General features: G+C 39.9%; 1 protein-coding gene across 1 annotated transcript in view; it reads left to right on the top strand.

Annotated features, from left to right (window-relative positions):
* The window catches only part of MRPS36 (mitochondrial ribosomal protein S36), a 587,034-nt gene that overhangs the window by 180,792 nt on the left and 385,973 nt on the right, over nucleotides 1-20,269 (top strand). The window lies entirely within an intron of this gene.

The following is a 20,269-nucleotide window of genomic DNA, read 5'->3' as shown; positions in this document are numbered from 1 at the left end:
TCACTTTAAATTCTATGTCAGAGGCAGTCTCTAAAGAAGTTGGTTCCTGGAAAAAAGTAGCCAAGGGCTGTAGATGAAGAGCAAGATGGAAAAAGATTCCTTCTGAGAAAGCAGAAAAAAATATAAGTAGCAGAATCAGAAAAGCCTCCTATGATTACAGCAAGCCAGACACAGACGTATTTGAATATTGTTCTATAGATGTAAAGGAAAATATATGTGCTTCGTGGTACATTCTAAATTCAGAAATGAGAAACTGAATTAAAGATATACCAAAAACGATTGATTGTTCTCCTCTCACGGGAAACCATCTCCCTCACAACCAGCTCAGGACATCTTCGCATGGATAAAGAAAGTAGGATACATAAGAGAAACTACCAGTGAGTTGAAGCCAAGATAAGGAGGGGCGACGGGTTAAGAATAGAAAATGCTCTCATTCACTGTTGATGGGAGGGTAAATTGGTACATTTCTGGAAAACAGTTTGGTAACATATTTATCAAAATCCTTCAAAATATATATCACCTTTGACTTAGTATCCCTACTCCCAGGCATCTGCCCTAAGAAAATCATAAGAAAGGTAAGGAAATATGCATGTCACAGAATTATTTACAATGGTGAATAGTTAGACATCTATATACACAACAGGAGAATTCACACTATAGAAAATTACGCAGGTATTTAAATTGCCACCTTTTAGTCAGTAATCTGTAACATGTTATGAATAACATGCTCATAACATTTTAATGGAAAAGAATAGATGCAAAATAAAACAAGTAGAACTATCACAGGTTTTTACATATTTTTGGAAGGAAATGCAATATTAATAGTGGCTATCTCTAGGCAGCAGAATCACAGTTCATATTACCAATTTGCAGCATCAAACCAGTACTACTTTTACAATCACCGAAAACTTATTTTTAAAAGACAATTTAAAGGTTTATGCTATAAACTTTTAGGGTAGGAAAGGGAGGCAGAATATAAAATTCTATAGAAAAAAAGGCCTGAAAAAAATACTTAAAATATTAATGTTTGTTATTTTTACATTATAGGTCACTGTATAACTTTTCGCTTTCTACTTTTTCATATTTTCACATTTTTCCTTGAAGAGAATATACCCCTTTTATACTGAAATTTTTTAAAGAAAAACATAATATAATAAACAAGAGCATGTAGAGATTCTCATTAAGAAGAACTAAACATCTAAGAAGTATAGAAGCGACTTGTTCTTTTATTGAAAGATAAACAGGATGAGAGGACCTTTTCATGTTGCTCCAAAAATTGGTTACCAAACCCAAAGCTAGTAACAAAGAACCATAATGACACCACATTTTAAAGAAAGCCAAAAATAAGGTGAGGGGGGTGCCTCTGATGAGAGAGGCTGAACTTGCTCAGCTACCCCATCAAGCCCTCCACCTCTCTCCAGTTTAAATACACAGACAACTATGAGATATAGGGGTTTTAAGGAGAATCTTTGTAATCATGAGTCATTGGTGTAGCCCATGGAAGAGCCCTAGAGTTTGCAGGTGTGGTGGCTATGAAAATGTGCTCTCAGATCTCCTACTGCAGAGAACATAACAGCCCATTTGCTGCAGACTGCCATCTACCACCGCACTGGAACCAAGATCATGCTTTCCTTTGGCTGAGGGACACGAAGGCGGGCTCATTCCTGGCAGCCTTGATGGAACTATCTTAGAACCACACTGTTGTCTAATACCGTGCTTCTTTTTTCTTCCCTGTCTCCTTCACAGGGTTCTGATCAACATCACGACCTGGTAGTGCTCTCAACCTCCTCCATCTCCTGCTCCTTCTCCTTCACAAGCATTTTTCCCCCAATAAATCCCTTGCACATCTAATCCCATTTTGGCATCTGTGTCTCTAAAGACCTGGATGAATACAGGAGTACTCCACTGGCTAATATAGAGCCGACTGCAACAGAGAGTCTTCTCTGACTGGCAACAGAAGAGGAAGTCAGATTTCAGCATAATGGGGATGTACACTAAGGAATTCTGCTGCCAGCTTCGATGTTGCAAATGGGTCTGTGGATAGCCTGTGAGAAGGCCCTTGGCAATAGACCGTGAGAAGCTTCTAGAAGATGACAACACCCCCCACTGACAACTAGGAAACTGGAACCTCAGTCCTACAGCCACAAGGTTGTCCTGCCCACAGCCTGAATGATCTTGGAGGTAGGCTCTTCCAAGATCCTTTGGTAAGTACCCAGTTAGCTGACTCCTAGAGTGTGAGACCCTTAGCAGAGAACCCATTTAAGCCATGCCAGACTTCTGACCTACAGAAACTGTGATGTCAGAAATGGGTATTGTTTTAAGCTGATAATGTGTGGTAATTTGTAACACAGCAATAGAGAAGTAATACAAGGAGATTTGACAGCATGTATTTGATAACAGTAACTGAAAAAGAGTAAACCACTTGTGCCACCAGCAAGTTAAGAATGCTTAATAAACTGAGGACAAAGTTTTATTATTAATCTTGTATTGTTAAATGAATACATTCAAGTGTTTCATAAACAAATTATATCAATCATTGTATAATGCAGTGGCTTTAAAACTCATCGTAATCTCTTTCCTCAGGTCATAACTGTTTAGAACCAACCTGATCATTCCCTATTGTGTTACTTTTAAATTACCATGTACATGCTACATACCTAAATTAATGGCATGATATTTAAAGTAATCCGCAATCTCCATACCACTGAATCTAAAATCTCTGTCCGTATCACATCATGGCTTGCGATATTGTACGGATTGCTCACTGAAGTCATACCCATTCCCGTGAGGGGGAAAGCAGGATTAGTAGCTCCACTGTGATATATAAGGAGCTGAAAAAGATTCTTGTCTTACCCCGGGTTTCTTAGAAAATCAAGCCTGTGAAGCAGAGCTTGTGTGCTGATGCTTTATTAAGGAGTGCAGTCTCAAGACAGCAAGAGTAAGGGGGAAAGGGAAGGGAGGCAAGAAAGGAGGGAAAACATGTAAGTGTGGTTCATCACTGGGCTGGCCACAGCATCACTAGAAAACACAGCTGGGGCCGGGCGCGGTGGCTCACGCCTGTAATCCCAGCACTTTGGGAGGCCGAGGCGGGCGGATCACAAGGTCAGGAGATCGAGACCACGGTGAAACTCCGTCTCTACTAAAAATACAAAAAATGAGCCGGGCGCGGTGGCGGGCGCCTGTAGTCCCAGCTACTCGGGAGGCTGGGGCAGGAGAATGGCGTGAACCCAGGAGGCGGAGCTTGCAGTGAGCCAGGATCGCGCCACTGCACTCCAGCTTGGGCGACAGAGCGAGACTCCGTCTCAAAAAAAAAAAAAGAAAAAAGAAAACACAGCTGGTTCCTTTTTTATGCAGGACATCTCCAGAGAGGCCATGTGCTTTTCACAATAGTCCATTGTGGGGACAGAGGGAACAGAATGTATCTGCCAGGTCTTTCCTGTCTCCTGTCTATCACTGCTCAAAGGATGCCTGACACTTCTAGAAGCATGAACCCCCAACACTTCTGGGAGTGTCAGTCCTGAGCTCTCCGGTCAGCCACTAGGGAGGTCAGATCTCATGCCACTTCCCAACACTCCTGAGCCTAGGCGTTGTTGAAAGGTCAGGGGTGGGCTTGCTACAGTTCTGCCCGGTGAGCATAGTGAAGTCATACAGAAGCAGGGTCCTGGCTGGACACGGTTGCTCAGGTCTCTAATTCCAGCACTTTGGGAGGCCGAGGCAGGTGGATCACTTGAGGTCAGGAGTTTGAGAGCAGCCTGGGCAACATGGCGAAACCCCATCTCTACCAAAAATACAAAACTTAGCCAGGTGTGGTGGTGCATACCTATAGTCCCAGCCACTTGGGAGGCTGAGGTGGGAGGATCACTTGAACCTGGGAGGCAGAGGTTTCAGTGAGCCAAGATCACACCACTATACTCCAGCCTAAGTGACAGGGCGAGACTTTGTCTCAAAAAAAAAAAAAAAAAAAAGTCAGGATCCCCACCTTGGGGAGGCTGGGACAGCTGACAATGTTAAGAGACGGGGGAAAGGGAGTGGTCAAGGCTTCTCTGCTGAGCAAGTGGCCAGCACCCAGAGGCAGCTGGAGCAAGCAAATCTGGAGAAGAACAGTAACACAGATCACACAGTCCCAAATCTTATGTCGTTTGCACTGCACCACCCTTCCTCTCATACTAGTATCTTGACAACTAGGTAACAGAGAATGGACGCATCTTCCCCCACCTCCCTGCCCCACTGCTTCTAAGAAACAACTACTTCTTTCCTTTCATCATCATTCTTAATTTTGGGTTCTTCCATCTGGTTCACATTTCTTCCCAGAAAGCTCTTGATGCCCTTATTTCCAAATCCTTTTCTGTACATGAAGCTATTTCTTTCCCACCAATTTTTGTAATCCATTCTGGAAAACACACCCAAAGCCCCTGGGCTTCTGCCCATTCTGCTTTTCATTATTGCAATTGCAATGTGGTTAGACCAGTAATGTCAAAACCGTGTGTGTGTGTGCGTGTGTGTGTGTGTTTGCAAAGAAGTCTCCTCCAAAGCTGATAAGAGTGGACTTAAACACACACACACAGGCACACACACACACACTTTTCTCCTGGGTAGTGCCCTATTTGGACAGAGATAAGATTACATCTCTTGGAATGGAGAAAGGCCTTGGTCTGAGGGATAAGTCTTCCAATTTTAAAATGGGAAATATTTCAAAACTGGTTGCATTAAGCCCTTACGTTCAGGAGACCAAAACCTTACGAAGGGCATGAAAAATTTTAAAATAGTCCATTAATAAAGAAAAGCATTTTCCCCACAGATTAATTGGGCTTTGAGTTCTTTATCCAAGGCCTTCTTTTGACGTTTCAGGGATTCTTGTCTTTATATTCCAGCTCATCAGAAATGGTCTTCAGGTGACCAATCACTCCTTGTGGTTTTTCTTCCTTCCTCTTGTTTAGTTTTTCTCTTCTTCGGACCTTTGGCTGACTTCTTTGCTACTGTTACCAGCACTGAAGTTCCTAGCAGGGTTAAAAGAAAGACCCATGAGTAGCAATGCTGTGTTCTCACATTTTTTCATCCAGAGCAGGAAAGGACCATTTATGGATTGATCTTCAATCAGAGAACCACGTCACCCAATCTCCCTGCTCTGCAACTTGCCACAAGATTGATGGTAAATATAATACATATGAAAATGAAGGAGAAAAATATATGCAAAGCCTCGGTGCTGGTGCAGGGGCTGGAAACGATGTCGTGCAGTACATCATTTCATCGGAATTTCTCATTTTCAGGACATTGACTCTAAAATTACTGCAGCCGTAGTGTTTAATGTTCCTGTATTGAGATTCCAGGGTTTAAAAAAAAAGATTTGAAGCCAGAAAAGCAAGCCTGACTTATTTGGACCCATGATGTAGTGTGACCAGAAAAATTGCAAGGAAATTTTTAAATGCTATAAACACAGATACACACATACGGACACACAAAGATTGATGGGGGGGCGGGGGCTCAGTGAACTTAATACTGTGTCCAATACAGCATCAAGCAGGTTGCCAATAAAAGAAGGAACACAACATAATAGTAAACTAATGAAACTTAAGTTCATGTCCCTGAGAGGGGACCCAGCAATGGCCTAGCAACATGGTCAATATTTTTACAAGTTTTTGTAAAATTTAAGCTATTTTAACCAAAATGCTTAAGATTGCTGTCTCTCTCCACTCCAATTTTCCTTCTATATTGGGTGACGTTAGACAGGCCATGAGCATTTGGGGGATCCAGCTAACAGAAGGTGAGTTGAGGATATTTCATTAGGGTTTAGTGGAAATCTAGGCTATATTTAGGTGGATCTCAGTCGCTTCTGTGTCAGTTACATGATTACCAGCGTTCTGGTAGAACACTGGCTTCTAGGAGTGCTCCTCCGGCTCCTGAGCCACACAGAGGTGCAGGGCAAGAGTCCACATCTCAGCATGAATATGAACTTCAGGGCCCAGCACCAGGAGTATGTTACGTAGTGGAGGAGAAACCAGAAGACAGCCAGAAGCTAATCATCTATGGGAAGTTCTTGTAATCATCAGAGCCATTAATCTAGAGAATTCAAGTTTCACTGATGCCTCAAAAAGACAGAAGTTTTCTCCTCAATAAAGGCTTTTCCAAATTTGACATCAATCCTAAAAATTTATGTGATATTAATCTAACTTGGGACACTGGAAAAAAAATTACTGTAAACTATCAGTAGTTTTTTAAAACTTCAATCAACCATGCTAGAACAACTGAGTTATCTCTCTATTCTCTCTATGAAAAACGTATTACAAAATTGTTGTCCTCTGAAGGGGCAATCAAAGATTATGAAACCAAAGAATGTATTTTTAATGTTTGTGATATTTGTTAGCTTTTTCAGATTTGTAATTGGTTGCAACTGTTTTCTCATTCTAAATACATATTCTTTCATAACTTATTTAGTATTCATAACTGGTTACATATAATCTCTTATATTTTCTTCTGAAATATTTATTATCTTCTTGTTTACATTTAAATCTTCAGGGCATCTGGAATACATATACATATATATATATATATATATATATATATATTTTTTTTTTTTTTTTTTTTTTTTTTTTTTTGGAGACAGTCTCACTCTGTCACCCAGGCTAGAGTGCAGTGGCACCATCTTAGCTCACTGCAACCTTCGCCTCCCAGGTTCAAGCAATTCTCATGTTTCAGCCTCCTGAGTAGCTAGGACAACAGGCCTGTGCCACTCTGCCCAGCCTGGAATTTATATTTGCATGTTTTGTGTAGTAGGTCCATCTTCACTTTCTTCAAGAAAGATAGTTATACTGACACTATTTATTAATGATTTATAATGTTACTGTTTATTAATGAAATATTTAATAACTATATAATTTATTTCCTACTGCACTGAGGTACTACCTTTATCATATAGTTTTCGTATATACTGAGATATATTCTTTTATTATAATTTTAACTTCTATTTTAGATTCAGGGAGTACATGTACATGTTTGTTATCTGGGTATCTTGTGTGATGCTGAGGTTTGAGGTACAATAGATCCTGTCATCCAGGTACTGAGCATAGTAACCAATACTTAGTTTTTCAATCCTTGCCCCACTCCCTCTCCCTCTACTCTAGTAATCCTCAGTGTCTATTGTTGCCATTGAGATATATTCTTGATTCTATATTCTATTCTACTGATTTGTTTATTCTGTGTCTATAACATATTGATTTTTATCATAGTAGTTTCGTTGAATATACTGATCTAATAAGAAAAGTATCTATTTTTAGATACTTTTATCATTATTTTGAGGTGTTTACTTTTCTATATGAAATTTGAGATTATTTTATCCACTTAAAAATGGCTGAGAGTCTATTGGCATTATACTAAACATATGTAATAGTTTGGGGTAATTTGACATTTTTATGATATGATGTCTCCCCTTCTAAGAATGTGGTATGACCTTCTAGTTGTTGAGATTTATTTCAGGTTTCTTCATATAGCTTCTTCACTTTTTTTGCTAAATTTATTTCTAAATATTTCATAGTTTTATGTCATTATCTTGAATTGAATACTTTTCCCACTTTCATTTCCACATTGTATTGATAGTATGAAAAACGTGCTTATGTTTTTAAATTATTATTGATCCAATTATCTTTCAAAAATTATATTCTTATACATTTTTATTAGTGTCTCCTGGGTTTTCTGGGAATACTATTATATCATCAGCAAAAAAAGAGATAGCATCATTTATCTCAATTTCTCTAGCACTGAGCACAGCGTCTACTACTGCTCAGGCACACCATAAATGTTAAGAATGAATGAACAAATGAATTAATGAATGAACAAAAATGTGGGTCAGAGATTATTCACATGGAACATCAAGTTCCTCACCATTGTAGTTCTCCAGTGAATTCTCCATCTTCCTTTTGAATGCCAGCACCATTTCTTTGATTGAAACTGCAGAAGTTTCCAAATCTAGTAAAGTAGAAGATGAATAAATATGATGACCAAAGGGAACACGTTCCTGAAGAGTGAAGGATCTTCCTGAGTGAATTGCAGGGTGTGTTCTTTGAGTTTCCCTATTCATTCGAGCTGAGACAGAGAACACAAGGGAGGTTTTTTATTCCGTCCAGGAAAAAAGCAATGGACTGTCACTGCACTTTTGAATGAATTAGAAGGCATAAGGAGGAAAACAAAAAAACCATTTCTTTTAAAAAGAAAATGAGGCCGGGTGCGGTGGCTCACACCTGTAATCCCAACACTTAGGAGGCCGAAGCAGGTGGATCAACTGAGGTCAGGAGTTCGAGACCAGCCTGGCCAACATGGTGAAACCCCATCTCTACGAAAAATATGAAAATCAGCCAGGTGTGGTGGCATGCACCTGTAATCCCAGCTACTCAGGAGGCTGAGGCAGGAGAAGTGGCTTGAACCAGGGAGGAGGAGGTTACAGTGAGCGGAGATCACGCCACTGCACTCCAGGCCTGAGCAATAGAGTGAGACTCCATCTAAAAAAAATAATTAAAAAAAGGAACAGGGAGCCAGTCAGAGGTTTGCCAGCAGAAACATTTCAGAGAAGGGTCCAGGAGCACAGATAACAAAAATCAAGGCAGCCTGGGTAGCTTTCTAAAGCTCAGAGGAGAGTTTTCTTTAAAAAAGTCTGTTGGTGGTGATGAGGAGAAAGCCAAAGTAATGCCAACTTATACATAGGTATTCATGTCCATTTTGGTCTTGATCCATATATTATATCCATACTTAAGCCGCACAAATGCTGCATAATTGAACTAAAAGCATGTGCTCACCAATCTAACCTCTCTAAGTCTCACATATGGTTATATGTGAGAAGAGCCAAGCCACTAGGCCTAAAATTACAACCACGGCCATTCACCTTATGGGAGCTATTAGAGTTTGTAGAATTGTAGGCATAATTTATTGCTGAGGGAATTAGCCATTATGTTGCATACTTGAAATTCCAACTCAACTAAGTGTCAATCTGAGTCATAATAAATAATAAATAGGCCCCAAATGCTAGAAGCTTCTGACTTGGCGTCATAAGAGTATCACTTAATCCTGCAAGAGGTTTTCCAACAAACCACAATAGCTCCCTGCTTTTCTGCAAAATTAAAATACACATTTACAACAAATTTATGAGTGCACATGAAGAATTTTCCACTGTAAGAAACACCTTTGTTTTCAAAAACAGAAAATGATGATCGCCAAGCTGGAGAGCATGATGCAAAGTGCTCCCCATAAATTAGCAGCAAGAACACCACGTCCTAAGACAACCAGGAGAAAAGGGTTATGTTCGAGTTGTGGAAATAAATCCAAACTCTGGCACAGATTACAAAGGATGGTTATCTGAAGGATATCCAAACTGTTCTTCTAGGGAAAACAAAATGTTTCTATTAGGGAGTCCCTAATAGGGAAATCACTTGAGAAGGCAGCTAGAACACCAGCGTAGTAATTGGCTAGATAATCCCAAATACTGCACTTGAGCTGACAGCACAAGGCCAAATGAGGAGTAGCAGCTTTCACGCACACACCAGGCTACTAGGTAGGCTGATGCTTTGAAGCATCTCTCGTGTTTTTTGTTGGTGAAAGGTTTGTAAAGAAAATGTGTCCCTCTAAATAAGCCTAGCCCTGCAAACACATTGAGTGCATTGGTGATGTGAGTGCATTGGTGATGTGAGTGCATTGGTGATGTGGCTTGGGTCTTTAATTTGTCTTGGATAGCAGCTGGCACCCTGCTGTTAGGCCTTTGCTCACAGCCTGGTCCTGATGGAAGTGCTCTTGCCCTTCCTCTCTGAGGATCTGCATGTTTCTCATCTACTGTGCATCTGCCAGACTTAGAATCACTCCCTTCCCTGAGACAGGCCATACTTCAATTCTTTTGATCACAAGATAGACTTTGAAGACATTAAGAGACAGACTTCTGAAAGAGTTTCCTATGACCTTAATTCCCTATCAAAGGCAATGCTAGGAAGATCCTGAGTGTTACCCATATTGTCACGCAGCCTGTGCCCAGCAGTGAAAATCTTCAATCATCCAAGTGGCCGTGATCCCTGGAGCCGGCCTTCTTCACTCAGTGGTTAGGATAGACAATAATGAGATTTTTCCCTGCAGCCCAAAACAGGGCCCCTGAAGATGACCAGAAAGGTAGACTCAGCAAGCAGAAGGAGTGCTCTTTATTTTCTCTGAGGCAGAATTATAAGTTTAGATTAATTGAAACCAATTATAACATCACTTAATTTGTCTATAGAGTGACCATTAAGTCATGTTGCCTCCAACAATCCTGATTTATACCTATTGTCCCTGAGTCATTATTTATGATGCTCTCCCTTGCACTCTCAAAATTGTTCCACTTTGGAAAATAAATGATATTGTCAACCCACTTATTTAGAATACCAAGGGCAAGTTCCTCCTTGATCCATACAAGGTAACATATGTATCAACAAGGACAAGTAAGCAGGATGCCAAAGTCAAGGGACTTTAAGCAGATTTAGAAACTGGGGATTTAGAAACGTTACTCATTCTCCTTTGGCACAGATATCAAGTTTATCTTTCTGTAAAGGGTGCAGCAACTTTGCATATCTTGCTGGAGAAAAACAATCATAATCTGTTGGTCTCATCTCTTCCATTAAAATGAAAATGTGTTACACAGCTGTGTTGTAGCTTCCCAACAGAGAGCAGATGACCCACCTGAACGAGCATAATTCAAAGAGGACTTGTTTACAATAGTGTGGATGTAAGGGGACCACAATGAATAGTGCAGAAACCTGATGGTTAGTGCCAACCAAACTGATATCACCGCAGGCCAAAGCAAGGAGGAGATGCAAGGCATCTTGTGAACTGGCTTCTGGAGAAGAGGACAGTCTCCTCTCATGATACAACTCAAGTTTCCCTTCTTTTATAAACCAAACCCCACAATCTCAGCCCATAAGGATCCTACCCTAAAGCTCTATCACTAACTGCACTATGCATCTGGCACTCACACAGACGAACTTGTGTTCTTATACCTTTTCACAGTACAGGTTGAGTATCCCTTATCCAAACCACTTGGGACCAGAAGTGTTTTACATGTCAGATTTATTTAAACTTTGGGATATTTGCATTATACTTACCAGTTGAGCATCCCAAATCCAAAAATCTGAAATCCAAAATGCTCCAATGAACATTTTATTTGAGCATCATGTCCGCACTTAAAAACTTCTTATTCTGGAGCATTTCAGCTTTCAGATTTTCAGGTTTGGGATGCTCAGCCTGTATTGTCTTTTAACTGAGATCATAAATGCCATGAAGGAAGGTAGAGACCACATTTCTTACCTCTAGATCTCAAGCATCACAGCACCAGTGTTTCTAAACCATTTGTTTTCTGGCTACAACACATGAAACCAATGACATTCACATGCAAGACGTTCCCCAAAGGCATCCACTGGGTTATGCATCATTCCTACCATGCTCCCTCATTTATCTCCCACTCAAGAAGGCATACCAGAATGCAGATGAGTGAGGTCAGGTTATTGTATAGGTAATGTCGAATCTACTCCAACTTTTTAATGTAAATTGTATACAAACTATGTTGTTACTATTAACTGGTGTCTGGCAACACATCTCACAACCTCCCCTGCACACTGTGTGTCATAATGGCACAAACACATAAAGTACTTGATGATAAGGAAAAAGGATTCACAAAGTGGATAAGAAATGTGGAGGAAAAGGCTGTCTCGGACACTGTGGACACAGGCGTAGACCTATAGAAGAGACCCCAAGAACCAGCATCCCAGCATGCTATTGCTGGATCTCAGAAGATATTCCACTTTTACAGTCCCAGAAGAATGCAGCCAACTTGCCTTACACGCTACCTAGCGCAACTCTGAGTTTTATAGATGAAGAAATTGGGATATGGGATCTGACCCTCATCATACAAAGTACTGATCAAAGTGATGTTGGAGCCCATAACTAAATCAAAGACATTCAAGGAAAAATAACAACAACAACACTTTTTTCTTACCTGGAAACTAATGAATTCATTTGTATTTACTGGTTCCAAATATTTTCTGATTGTTACCTTGTCCAAAGTAATGACACTGTTCTAGGTAATGATGATACACAGTAAACAAAAACAAAAATGGTCTGCTCTCATTTCTGTGGGTCAGGAAAAGCTTTCTAATGTGGTCACATTTGAACCGAGAGGTAAAGGGAGTGAGGGAGTCACATGGTTCTTTAGGGTAAGAGTGTCCCAGGCAGACAAACGAACCAGAGCAGCATGTACTTGGCATGTTCCAAGTGAGGAGACCATGGTGGCCAGACTGGAAGGAGAATAAGGGGAGAGTGGCTGCAGGTAAGATCAGAGATATGGAAGGGGGTAGATCATGTAGGGTTTTGGGTTTTACCCTGGGTAAGATGGGAAATCACTGAAGGATTTTCATCAGAGGAGACCCATGACAATATGTTTTTAAAACATCACTCTGGCTAGCTTGTGGAGAAGAGACCGGGAGAGCAAGAGAAGAACCAAGTGGGAAACTATTGCACAAATCTAGGAGAGAGATAGGCAGTTTGGACAAGGAAAATGGGCCTGAAGCAGAGTGGTCAGATTCTTAACATATTGTAAAGGAATCACTGACGTTTGAGGATTGATTGGATTTGAGCTGTGAGAGGAAGACGGGAGTGAAAATGAGGCCTAGGCTTTTGACCTAGGAAACTGAAAAATTAAAGTGGACATTTACCAAGAGAGAGGAGAATGAGGGAAGAGCGGGTTTGGAGAGGAAAGTCAGGAGTCTGGTTGTTTTGCCAAGTTAGATCTGCCTTTTACAAGACTAAATGGAATGTCCAGCAGGCAACTGCACACAGAGTGTACAGTTCACAAGAGAGGCTGGGGTTCTCTGCACAGAGGTGGTATTTTAACTCATAAGCCAGGATATGAGGGCAGACAGAGAAGAGGGCCCAGGACCAAGCTCAAGTTCAAAAATTGTGTTGCCCTTCCCATACATCACATTTGCACTTTAACTTAGATTTTCTGCCGATGTTGCCTCTTACTCTCCTTCAACAATCAGCTGAAGGACGATTTACTGCTAGAATGTCAATGAGCGTCACCGTCCTATTCAAGGAAGCAGCACTTCCCTTTTGGGCTGTTCACCCTTAGCAAGCAGCCAGTGGCCTTTCACAGAAGCGACACCAGCAGAAGGAGTTGTGAAGGGGCGAAAGAAACCACCCTGGATGTGGGGGTGCTGGGAATGCAGGGAAAGAGAACAGGAGCACTGCCACTGTCAGAAGGTACATAAAAGAGAGAGATGGCACCTCATGGGCCCCTCCCAGACATCGCTCATGAAGCCATCCCAAAACAGAATGGGCAAGGAGAGAAATGGGCAAACCAAGTGGACAGCTGAGCAAGCTTTTGATGAATGGCACATCCGGGTGAGGGTGGGACTCTGACCACAGCCCTGAGTTGTGGTGATTATGTCCTTTGGGCTAGAAGGAACGAAGACTGGCTATGAGTAGAATGCGGGGCTGGGAGTCACAGACCTTGTGGGATTGAATCATTTTTGCGGCCAAGGACAGAGGGAGGACAGCAGGTCCTACCATTCAGCTGAGGCAGGAGCTTGGCACTGGGAAACCTCTTAAAGATTATTTGACTTCTCTGAGACTCGGTTTCTCTCCACCATGAATTGGGACTGGTGAACTAGACCACCTTTACAGGGAAAGTTTTTCAGAAATAACTTATGGAGAATTATTTTCCAAGTAAAAATAGCAAGCACCACCACATTAAGTTTTAGACAGTTAAAAATAGGTAAACTCCCATTGTGTTGAACTCAGGGAACTTGCCAATTATTTTAATGAAGTAAAATGGTTCTAAAATTAACACATTGTTAGAAACCATGTTCCAAGATGAGGAATCTGGAAAAGAAAGAACGCCAGCATCCGGCTTCTGCTTAATAAATCCATGAGCTAAGGAAACTCAGGCCAGCAGGAGGAAACAAAGGTCACAGATGCACAAGCACGTATATTCCCCCTTACCCTCCTTAGGTACGGGACTTTTATGATATGTGGGGTTTTTTAATCAATCATTTGAAACATGAGATGGCACCAAATTAGATGGCTAGCTCTTCCATGTGAAAAATAAGAGTTACTGAAAAAAGTCTTTATGTTTTTTTGAGACAGAATCTTGCTCTGTCGCCCAAGCTGGAGTGCAGTGGCACAATCTAGGCTCACTGCAACCTCCACCTTCCATGTTCAAACAATTCTCCTGCCTCAGCCTCCTGAGTAGCTGAGATGACTGGCACACACCACCATGTCCAGGTAACTTGCAAAATGACTTCTACTGAAAAAACTAACCTACTAGGAAGAGCTGAGCTATCTTCTCTAACCCACAATGCAGGAAACATACAATCATTTCTTTTTCTATTGGAGTGGCTACAATGTAGACAGGCATTCCATCAGATGGTTATTACCCTTAATTGACTGAAGCCAGGCCAACAAAGCTTTGTTTGCAGAGTATAACACAATGACCATGAGCAATAATTTTGGAATCAGACAGAGATATGGGTCCATATCCCAGCTCTATAAATTTTCAGCTATGTGACCTTGGGCAAGTTACTTTGCCTCCCCCATGTGTTGGTTCTCTGTTCTGTAAAATGGAAATTACTCACCATCTCATATGGGTATAAGGGTTGAATAAGTGTACATCACTTAGCACATTCCTAAATGTGGCTATTAACCATCAATATTCATATAATGGATAATTTAGAACATGGACTTGACTTTATTGTCCAGAAAGCTTTCCTATAATAGTATTTCTTGTGATGGGATTTAAATGAAAAGGACAAGCAAGAAACATCTAAAAAGCCAATGCAGCTACCCAGGGAGTTCTCTGATAAGTGCTATTCTCTAACAGGCTTTTAGAAAAGGAAAGAATGATACAGAACTACAGCAAGCTGATTTTAGTAGCATTAACCTAGTGCTTGGCAAGATAACATAAAAATGAACTGAGGTTTATAAGGGAAAAGTGACAAAGACAACAGAAAAATAATGTTTAAAATTCTCTCTTTGAGAGAAAGAAGTATATGAGATTAATGAAGTACTCTAACACACTATTAATATTCTAATTAAAGCTTACAACTTGAAATTTCCGAGATAAAATGATATAAAAGTACAAACAACAAGAATTGGAAAAAATGGTTCAGTGGCAGAAGTTGGACACATTTGTCCTCAAAATCCTGGAGAACAGGCTGAGGTCTTCCAGCCTAGAAAGGCTTGGCGGTGCCTGTTTCTTTTTCACGTTCCAGCAAAGAAGGTCTGCTGGCTGCTGGGGAGAGGCTTGCATGGCAGGCAAAAGGATCAATGCACTATGATGCATGCAGCTAAGATATGAGGAATTTTTTTTTTTTTTTTTGGTCATTGTGCGGCAAAATCATTATAGTGGAGAATCCATTCACTATTTTGTTATGAATTCTGTGTTGATTAGATTTGCCATATTTAGCAAATAAAAATAGAGGACAACCAGCTAAATTTGAATTTCAGATAATCAGGGAAATAACTTTTAGTTTAAGTATATCCCATGCAATATTTGGCAATCCTAACTTTGGGCTATCAGTAATTTGTCACTTCAGCAAGGCTTGAATTTAGGAAAGAAGTGACTCTATTCAACTTTTGCAAAAAGCACATGTTCTCTTTTCCCCCTTGCTTCTGAGAAAGATATTCATCATTGATCATTTTTATTAATCTAATCCAGTGGTTTTTAAACATACACACGTACAAAAAAAAAAAACCGCTCTTTTTTTGAGAATTTGTCAGAAAACAAATTCTCAAGTGGAATCCTAATACAGTTGACTGTTGAATAACATGGGTTTAAATTTCTTGGGTCCACTTATAGGCAGATTTTTTTCAATAAGTATATTGGAAAATTTTTTGGAGATTTGTAACAATTTGGAAAAACTCACGCATGAACCACATAGCCTAGAAATATCAAAAAAAATTAAGAAAAAGTCATGTCGTTCATGCATAAAATATATCCATATACTAGCCTATTTTATCATTTACTACCATATAATATACACAAATCTACTATAAAAAGCTAAAATTTATCAAAACTTAAACATAAAAACACCATATATGGTGCCATTAGCAGTCAAGAGAAATGTAAACAAATGTAAAAATGAAGGATTAAATCATAAACTGCATAAAATGAACTATAATACATACTGTACTACTGTAATAATTTTGTAGCCACCTTCATTGCTATTGCAGTGAGCTCAAGTGTTGCAAAATGTCTGCTTAAAATGCTGTGTGATGCTAATCATCTCCACATGAGCAGTTCCTCTCTCTAGTAAATTGCATATCACAGTAAAAAGTGATCTCTTGCAGTTCTCACATATTTTTCATCATGTTTGGTGCAATACCGTAAACCCTGAATAACACCATGGGACCCATTTGAAGTGCTGCTAGGGATGCTGGAAGTGCTCCCAGGAAGCAGAGAAAAGTCATGACATTACAAGAGAAAGTTAAATTGCTTGATATGTTCCATAGATTGAGGTCTGCAGCTGTGGTTGCCCACCATTTCAAGATAAATGAATCCATCGTAAGGACCACTGTTAAAAAAAATAACATGAAATAAAATAAAATAAGAAGAAAATTCATGAAGCTGTCACTGCAGCTACACCATCAGGTGCAAAAAGATTACAGTTTTTTTGTTATTATACTTTAAGTTCTAGGGTACACGTGTACAATGTGCAGGTTTGTCACATAGGTATACATGTGCCATGTTGGATTGCTGCACCCATTAACTCATCATTTACATTAGGTAATTCTCCTAATGCTATCTCTTCTCTTGCCCCTCACCCCACGACAGGCCCCCATGTGATGTTCCCGCCCTGTCTCCAAGTATTCTCATTGTTCAATTCCCACCTATGAGTGAGAACATGCAGTGTTTAAACCTTACACTTTTTGTGAAATATCTTTTATCTCAGACTGAAAATGTGGGTGTAAGCTTGCTATAAGGAAAGCATGCCTATAGACTCTAATACAATTCAAGAAAAATAAAAAAGGTCATTATGTGACAACTTAAAGGAAAAGGGAGGTGGAGGATCTAAAGTTGGAGAATTTAATGCCAGCAAAGGATGGTTTGATAATTTTAGAAAGAGGTTTGGCTTTTAAATTGTCAGGATAACAGGAGAAGCAGCTTCTGCTGACCAAGAGACAGCAGATACCATTAGTTCTGAGTTCAAGAGTTCCCAGACACCATTAAGAAAATAGTTGAGGAGAAAGGGTATCTGACTGAACAGATATTTAATGCAGAAGTGCCCTATTCTGGGAAGGAAAATGCCACCAAGGACATTTATTAGTAAGGAATAAAAGTAAGCACCAGGATTAAGGCAGAAAGGGATAGGTTAACTCTTACTACTTTGTACAAATGCAGTTGGATTTGTGATCAGGACTGACATTATCTATAAAACCACTAACCTCTGAGCTTTGAAGAGAAAAGATAAACACTAGTCTTTTGGTGTTTATCTGGTGCCAGTCTTTTGGTTTACAACAAGAAGGCCTGGACAATGAAAACTCCTTTTCTGGATTGGTTCCATCGGTGGCTTTGTCTCTCAAGTCAGGAAGTACCTTGCCAATAAGGGACTGCCTTTTAGTGTTCTTTTGATGTTGGACAATGCCCCTGTCCACTCACAACCCCATTTGTTCAACACCAAAGACAAAAAGTGGTCTATTTTTCTCCAAACAGAAAGTCTCTAATTCAACCTTTGTATCAGGAGGTTAAGGAGCTTTAAAGCTCATGACACACAGCATTCTGTGGAAAGGATTGTCAATACCATGGAAGAAAACCCCAATAGGGACAACATCATGAAAGTCTGGAAGGATTACACCACTGAAGATGATATCATTGTTATAGAAAGGGCCATGAAAGCCATCCAACCCAAAACAATAAATTCCTGCTGAAGAAATTGTGTCCAGATGTTGTGCATGACTTCTCAAGATTTATGACAGTGCCAATCAAGGAAATCATGAAGAGATTGTGGATATGGAAAAAACAGGTAGAGGTGAAGGGTTTCAAGATAGAGATCTTGGAGAAATTCAGGAGCTAACGACACCACATCCAAGGAATTTACAGAAGGCAACTTGATGGAGATGAGTGTTTCCAAACCAGTGCCAGGGGATGAGGAAGATGTAGAAGAGGCAGTGCCAGGAAACAAATTGACATGAGACAGTCTGGCAGAAGGGCTCCAATTATTCAAGACTGCTTTTAACTTATTTTACAACATGGACCTTTCTATGATATAAGCACCGAAACTAAAGCAAAGGCGGATGAAAGATTAGTACCATATAGAAACATTTTTAGAGAAATGAACAAGCAAGAAAGTCAGACAGAAATTATAATGTATTTCCATAAAGTTATACCAAGTGTGCCTGCCTCCACCTCTTCCACATCTTCCACCTCTGCCATCCCTGAGACAGCAAGACCAACCCCTTCCTCCTCTTCCTCCTCCTCAGCCTACTCAAGTTGAAGACAATAATAAAGACCTTATGATGATCCACTTATACTTACTGAATAGTAAATACATTTTCTCTTGCTTATAATTTTCTTAATAATTTTTGTCTAGCTTACTTTACTGTAAGAATACAGTGTATAATAAATATGACATATAAAATACATGTTAATCAACTGTTCATGTTATCAGTAAGGCTTCCATCAACAGAAGGCTATTAGTAGTTAAGTTTTGGAGGAGTCACAAGTTATACATGGATTTGTGATGGTGTGGAGCATTGGTGCTCTTAATCTCCATATTGTTCAAGAGTCAACTGTATATAATGGAATTGTATTGCAGTTCAGAGATATTATGACTCAGTTTTAGACCACCATAATAAAATGAATATTGCAATAAAGCAGGTCACACTAATTTTTTTGTTTTCCCAGTGCAAATGAAAGTTTTGCTTATACTGTACTGTAGCCTATTAAGTGTGCAATAATGTGTCTGAAAAAATGCACATACCTTAATTTAAATTTTTTTATCACTAAAAAATGCTAATGATCATCTGAAGCTTCAGTGAGTTGTAATCTTTTTGCTGATGGAGGGCCTAGCCTCGATGGTGAAAGCTGCTGACTAATCAAAGTGGTGGTTGCTGAAGGTTGATGTGACTGTGGTCATTTTTTTAAACTTTTATTTTAGGTTCAGGGGTACATGTGTAGGTTTGTTACATGGGTAAACTCATGTCACGGGGGGTTGTTGTACAGATTATTTCATCACGTAGGTACTAAGCCTATTACCCATTAGTTATTTTTCCTGATCTTCTCCCTTCTCCCACCATCACCTCTACAGTAGGCCCCTATGTCTGTTGTTCCCCTCTTTGTGTCCATGTGTTCTCATTATTTAGCTCTCACTTATAAGAAAGAACATGTGGGATTTGGTTTTCTGTTCCTGCATTAGTTTGCTAAGGATAATAGCCTCCTGCTCCATCCATGTTTCCACAAAGGACATGATCTAATTCTTTTTGATGACTGCACAATATTCCATGGTGTACATGTACCACATTTTATTTATCCAACCAGCCATTGATGGGCATTTAGGTTAATTACATGTCTTTGTGATTGTGAATAGTGCTGCAATGAACATATGCATGCATGTGTGTTTATGTTAGAATGATTTATACTCCTTTGAGTATATACCCAATAATGGGATTGCTAGGTCAAATGGTAATTCTGTTTTTGGCTCTTTGAGGAATTGCCACACTCCTTCCACAATGGTTGAACTAATTTACACTCTCACCAACAGTGTATAAGCATTCTGTTTTTCTCTGCAACCTTGCCGGTATCTAGTTTGTGTGTGTGTGTGTGTGTGTGTGTGTGTGTGTGTGTGTGTGTGTGTGTCTTTTTCATTATAGTAATCCTGACTAGTTAGATGGTATCTCATTGTGGTTTTGATTTGCATTTTTCTTTTTTTTTCCCTGAGTATCTACTTTATTTTATTTTATTTTATTATACTTTAAGTTCTAGGATACATGTGCACAACGTGCAGGTTTGTTACACATGTATACATGTGCCATGTTGGTGTGCTGCACCCATTTACTCATCATTTACATTAGGTATATCTCCTAATGCTATCTCTCCCCCCTCCCCCCACCCCACGACAGGCCCCGATGTGTGATGTTCCACTTCCTGTGTCCAAGTGTTCTCATTCTTCAATTCCCACCTATGAGTGAGAACATGAGGTATTTGGTTTTTTTGTCCTTGCGATAGTTTGCTGAGAATGATGGTTTCCAGCATCATCCATGTCCCTACAAAGGACATGAA

This window comes from Macaca thibetana, chromosome 6, assembly GCF_024542745.1.
Source record: "Macaca thibetana thibetana isolate TM-01 chromosome 6, ASM2454274v1, whole genome shotgun sequence".
NCBI lineage: Eukaryota > Metazoa > Chordata > Mammalia > Primates > Cercopithecidae > Macaca > Macaca thibetana.
The sequence above is the reverse complement of the archived record's forward strand: the minus strand, read 5'-3'. Positions and strand labels throughout refer to the sequence as shown.